Source organism: Sturnus vulgaris, chromosome 36 (assembly GCF_052056855.1).
Source record: "Sturnus vulgaris isolate bStuVul1 chromosome 36, bStuVul1.hap1, whole genome shotgun sequence".
NCBI lineage: Eukaryota > Metazoa > Chordata > Aves > Passeriformes > Sturnidae > Sturnus > Sturnus vulgaris.
In genome coordinates, this window is record NC_142278.1 from 228168 (window position 1) to 234167 (window position 6000).

A 6000-nucleotide genomic window follows, 5' to 3' on the forward strand; every position below is an offset into this window, starting at 1 on the left:
GAAGGTTGTGCTGGCCACAGAGGGACTGGAAGTCTCAGGACTGGTGGTCCTAGTGTTGGTTGTGCTGGCCACAGAGGGACTGGAAATCTCAGGACTGGTGGTCCCAGTGAAGGTTGTGCTGGCCACAGAGGGACTGAGGGTCTCAGGATTGGTGGTCCCAGTCAAGGTTGTGCTGGCCACAGAGGGACTGGAAGTCTCAGGACTGGTGGTCCCAGTGAAGGTTGTGCTGGCCACAGAGGGGCTGAGGGTCTCAGGACTGGTGGTCCCAGTCAAGGTTGTGCTGGCCACAGAGGGACTGGAAATCTCAGGACTGGTGGTCCCAGTGAAGGTTGTGCTGGCCACAGAGGGGCTGAGACTGTCAGGACTGGTGGTCCCAGTCAAGGTTGTGCTGGCCACAGAGGGACTGGAAATCTCAGGACTGGTGGTCCCAGTGAAGGTTGTGCTGGCCACAGAGGGACTGAGGGTCTCAGGACTGGTGGTCCCAGTGTTGGTTGTGCTGGCCACAGAGGGACTGAGGGTCTCAGGACTGGTGGTCCCAGTGAAGGTTGTACTGGCCACAGAGGGACTGGAAATCTCAGGACTGGTGGTCCCAGTGAAGGTTGTGCTGGCCACAGAGGGGCTGAGGGTCTCAGGACTGGTGGTCCCAGTGTTGGTTGTGCTGGCCACAGAGGGACTGAGGGTCTCAGGACTGGTGGTCCCAGTGAAGGTTGTACTGGCCACAGAGGGACTGGAAGTCTCAGGACTGGTGGTCCCAGTCAAGGTTGTGCTGGCCACAGAGGGGCTGAGGGTCTCAGGACTGGTGGTCCCAGTCAAGGTTGTGCTGGCCACAGAGGGACTGGAAGTCTCAGGACTGGTGGTCCCAGTGTTGGTTGTGCTGGCCACAGAGGGACTGGAAGTCTCAGGACTGGTGGTCCCAGTGAAGGTTGTGCTGGCCACAGAGGGACTGAGGGTCTCAGGACTGGTGGTCCCAGTAAAGGTTGTGCTGGCCACAGAGGGACTGAGGGTCTCAGGACTGGTGGTCCCAGTGTTGGTTGTACTGGCCACAGAGGGACTGAGGCTCTCAGGCATGGTGGTCCCAGTCAAGGTTGTGGTGGCCACAGAGGGACTGGAAGTCTGAGGACTGGTGGTCCCAGTGAAGGTTGTGCTGGCCACAGAGGGACTGGAAGTCTCAGGACTGGTGGTCCCAGTCAAGGTTGTGCTGGCCACAGAGGGACTGAGGGTCTCAGGACTGGTGGTCCCAGTTAAGGTTGTGCTGGCCACAGAGGGACTGAGGGTGTCAGGGGTGGTGGTCCCAGTCAAGGTTGTGCTGGCCACAGAGGGGCTAAGGGTGTCAGGCCTGGTGGTCCCAGTCAAGGTTGTGCTGGCCACAGAGGGACTGAGGCTCTCAGGACTGGTGGTCCCAGTGAAGGTTGTGCTGGCCACAGAGGGACTGGAAGTCTCAGGACTGGTGGTCCCAGTGTTGGTTGTGCTGGCCACTCTGGTGGTCCCAGTCATGGGGCTGGTGGTCACAGGGAAGGTGGAGCTGGTCCCGTAATGGGGGGTGGTCTCAGGGATGGTGGTGGCGGTGCCCGGTGTCATGGTGGTCCCAGGGGTGCTAGAAATGGTTTCAGGGCCAGTGGTGGTCCCATGGATGGTTGTGGTGGTCTCGGGAAAGGTGGCAGTGGTGTCAGGGACTGTGGTGGTCCCAGGACTCATGGTGGTCCCAGAGCTGGTGGTGGTGGCCTCGGTGATTGTGCTCATGTCAGGAGGGATGGTGGTGGCCCCAGGACTGGTGGTGCTGGTCCCAAATGCAGTCGTGGGCAATGAGGTCACAGTGGTCCCAGAGGTGACGGTTGTGACCTCAGGGCTGGTAGCACCAGTGACGGTTGTGCTGGCCACAGAGGGACTGAGGGTCTCAGGACTGGTGGTCCCAGTGAAGGTTGTGCTGGCCACAGAGGGACTGGAAGTCTCAGGACTGGTGGTCCCAGTGAAGGTTGTGCTGGCCACAGAGGGGCTGGAAGTCTCAGGACTGGTGGTCCCAGTGAAGGTTGTGCTGGCCACAGAGGGACTGAGGGTCTCAGGACTGGTGGTCCCAGTGAAGATTGTGCTGGCCACAGAGGGACTGAGGGTCTCAGGGCTGGTGGTCCCAGTGAAGGTTGTGCTGGCCACAGAGGGACTGAGGGTCTCAGGACTGGTGGTCCCAGTCAAGGTTGTGCTGGCCACAGAGGGACTGAGGGTGTCAGGACTGGTGGTCCCAGTCAAGGTTGTGGTGGCCACAGAGGGGCTTTGGGTCTCAGGACTGGTGGTCCCAGTGAAGGTTGTGCTGGCCACAGAGGGACTGGAAGTCTCAGGACTGGTGGTCCCAGTGAAGGTTGTGCTGGCCACAGAGGGGCTGAGGGTCTCAGGACTGGTGGTCCCAGTCAAGGTTGTGCTGGCCACAGAGGGACTGGAAATCTCAGGACTGGTGGTCCCAGTGAAGGTTGTGCTGGCCACAGAGGGAGTGGCAGTCTCAGGACTGGTGGTCCCAGTGAAGGTTGTGCTGGCCACAGAGGGACTGAGGGTGTCAGGGATGGTGGTCCCAGTGAAGGTTGTGCTGGCCACAGAGGGACTGAGGGTCTCAGGACTGGTGGTCCCAGTGAAGGTTGTGCTGGCCACAGAGGGACTGAGGCCCTCAGGACTGGTGGTCCCAGTCAAGGTTGTGCTGGCCACAGAGGGGCTGGAAGTCTCAGGACTGGTGGTCCCAGTGTTTGTTGTGCTGGCCACAGAGGGACTGGAAGTCTCAGGACTGGTGGTCCCAGTCAAGGTTGTGCTGGCCACAGAGGGACTGGAAGTCTCAGGACTGGTGGTCCCAATCAAGGTTGTGCTGGCCACAGAGGGACTGAGGGTCTCAGGACTGGTGGTCCCAGTGAAGGTTGTGCTGGCCACAGAGGGACTGGAAGTCTCAGGACTGGTGGTCCCAGTGTTGGTTGTGCTGGCCACTCTGGTGGTCCCAGTGATGGGGCTGGTGGTCACAGGGAAGGTGGAGCTGGTCCCGTAATGGGGGGTGGTCTCAGGGATGGTGGTGGCGGTGCCCGGTGTCATGGTGGTCCCAGGGGTGCTAGAAATGGTTTCAGGGCCAGTGGTGGTCCCATGGATGGTTGTGGTGGTCTCGGGAAAGGTGGCAGTGGTGTCAGGGACTGTGGTGGTCCCAGGACTCATGGTGGTCCCAGAGCTGGTGGTGGTGGCCTCGGTGATTGTGCTCATGTCAGGAGGGATGGTGGTGGCCCCAGGACTGGTGGTGCTGGTCCCAAATGCAGTCGTGGGCAATGAGGTCACAGTGGTCCCAGAGGTGACGGTTGTGACCTCAGGGCTGGTAGCACCAGTGACGGTTGTGCTGGCCACAGAGGGACTGAGGGTCTCAGGACTGGTGGTCCCAGTGAAGGTTGTGCTGGCCACAGAGGGACTGAGGGTCTCAGAACTGGTGGTCCCAGTGAAGGTTGTGCTGGCCACAGAGGGACTGGAAGTCTCAGGACTGGTGGTCACAGTCAAGGTTGTGCTGGCCACAGAGGGACTGGAAGTCTCAGGACTGGTGGTCCCAGTGAAGATTGTGCTGGCCACAGAGGGACTGAGGGTCTCAGGGATGGTGGTCCCAGTGAAGGTTGTGCTGGCCAGAGAGGGGCTGAGGGTCTCAGGACTGGTGGTCCCAGTGAAGGTTGTGCTGGCCACAGAGGGACTAAGGGTGTCAGGGCTGGTGGTCCCAGTGAAGGTTGTGCTGGCCACAGAGGGACTGAGGCCCTCAGGACTGGTGGTCCCAGTGAAGGTTGTGCTGGCCACAGAGGGACTGAGGCCCTCAGGACTGGTGGTCCCAGTGAAGGTTGTGCTGGCCACAGAGGGACTGAGACTCTCAGGACTGGTGGTCCCAGTGAAGGTTGTGCTGGCCACAGAGGGACTGAGACTCTCAGGACTGGTGGTCCCAGTGAAGGTTGTGCTGGCCACAGAGGGACTGAGACTCTCAGGACTGGTGGTCCCAGTGAAGGTTGTGCTGGCCACAGAGGGGCTGAGGCTCTCAGGACTGGTGGTCCCAATGAAGGTTGTGCTGGCCACAGAGGGACTGGAAGTCTGAGGACTGGTGGTCCCAGTGTTGGTTGTGCTGGCCACAGAGGGGCTGGAAGTCTCAGGACTGGTGGTCCCAGTGAAGGTTGTGCTGGCCACAGAGGGGCTGAGGCCCTCAGGACTGGTGGTCCCAGTCAAGGTTGTGATGGCCACAGAGGGACTGGAAGTCTCAGGACTGGTGGTCCCAGTCAAGGTTGTGCTGGCCACAGAGGGGCTGGAAGTCTCAGGACAGGTGGTCCCAGTGAAGGTTGTGCTGGCCACAGAGGGACTGGAAGTCTCAGGACTGGTGGTCCCAGTCAAGGTTGTGCTGGCCACAGAGGGACTGAGGGTCTCAGGAGTGGTGGTCCCAGCGAAGGTTGTGCTGGCCACAGAGGGGCTAAGGGTGTCAGGGCTGGTGGTCCCAGTGAAGGTTGTGCTGGCCACAGAGGGACTGGAAGTCTCAGGACTGGTGGTCCCAGTGTTGGTTGTGCTGGCCACTCTGGTGGTCCCAGTCATGGGGCTGGTGGTCACAGGGAAGGTGGAGCTGGTCCCGTAATGGGGGGTGGTCTCAGGGATGGTGGTGGCGGTGCCCGGTGTCATGGTGGTCCCAGGGGTGCTAGAAATGGTTTCAGGGCCAGTGGTGGTCCCATGGATGGTTGTGGTGGTCTCGGGAAAGGTGGCAGTGGTGTCAGGGACTGTGGTGGTCCCAGGACTCATGGTGGTCCCAGAGCTGGTGGTGGTGGCCTCGGTGATTGTGCTCATGTCAGGAGGGATGGTGGTGGCCCCAGGACTGGTGGTGCTGGTCCCAAATGCAGTCGTGGGCAATGAGGTCACAGTGGTCCCAGAGGTGACGGTTGTGACCTCAGGGCTGGTAGCACCAGTGACGGTTGTGCTGGCCACAGAGGGACTGAGGGTCTCAGGACTGGTGGTCCCAGTGTTGGTTGTGCTGGCCACAGAGGGACTGAGGGTCTCAGGATTGGTGGTCCCAGTCAAGGTTGTGCTGGCCACAGAGGGACTGAGGGTCTCAGGACTGGTGGTCCCAGTCAAGGTTGTGCTGGCCACAAAGGGACTGGCAGTCTCAGGACTGGTGGTCCCAGTGAAGGTTGTGCTGGCCACAGAGGGACTGAGGCTCTCAGGACTGGTGGTCCCAGTCAAGGTTGTGCTGGCCACAGAGGGACTGGAAGTCTCAGGACTGGTGGTCCCAGTGTTGGTTGTGCTGGCCACAGAGGGACTGAGGGTCTCAGGACTGGTGGTCCCAGTGAAGGTTGTGCTGGCCACAGAGTGACTGGAAGTCTCAGGGCTGGTGGTCCCAGTCAAGGTTGTGCTGGCCACAGAGGGACTGAGGGTCTCAGGACTGGTGGTCCCAGTGAAGGTTGTGCTGGCCACAGAGGGACTGGAAATCTCAGGACTGGTGGTCCCAGTGAAGGTTGTGCTGGCCACAGAGGGACTGAGACTCTCAGGACTGGTGGTCCCAGTGAAGGTTGTGCTGGCCACAGAAGGACTGGAAGTCTCAGGACTGGTGGTCCCAGTCAAGGTTGTGCTGGCCACAGAGGGACTGAGGGTCTCAGGACTGGTGGTCCCAGTGAAGGTTGTGCTGGCCACAGAGGGACTGAGGGTCTCAGGGATGGTGGTCCCAGTGAAGGTTGTGCTGGCCACAGAGGGACTGGAAGTCTCAGGACTGGTGGTCCCAGTCAAGGTTGTGCTGGCCACAGAGGGACTGGAAGTCTCAGGACTGGTGGTCCCAGTGAAGGTTGTGCTGGCCACAGAGGGACTGGAAGTCTCAGGACTGGTGGTCCCAGTGAAGGTTGTGCTGGCCACAGAGGGGCTGAGGGTCTCAGGACTGGTGGTCCCAGTGAAGGTTGTGCTGGCCACAGAGGGACTGAGGGTCTCAGGACTGGTGGTCCCAGTCAAGGTTGTGCTGGCCACAGAGGGGCTGGAAATCTCAGGACT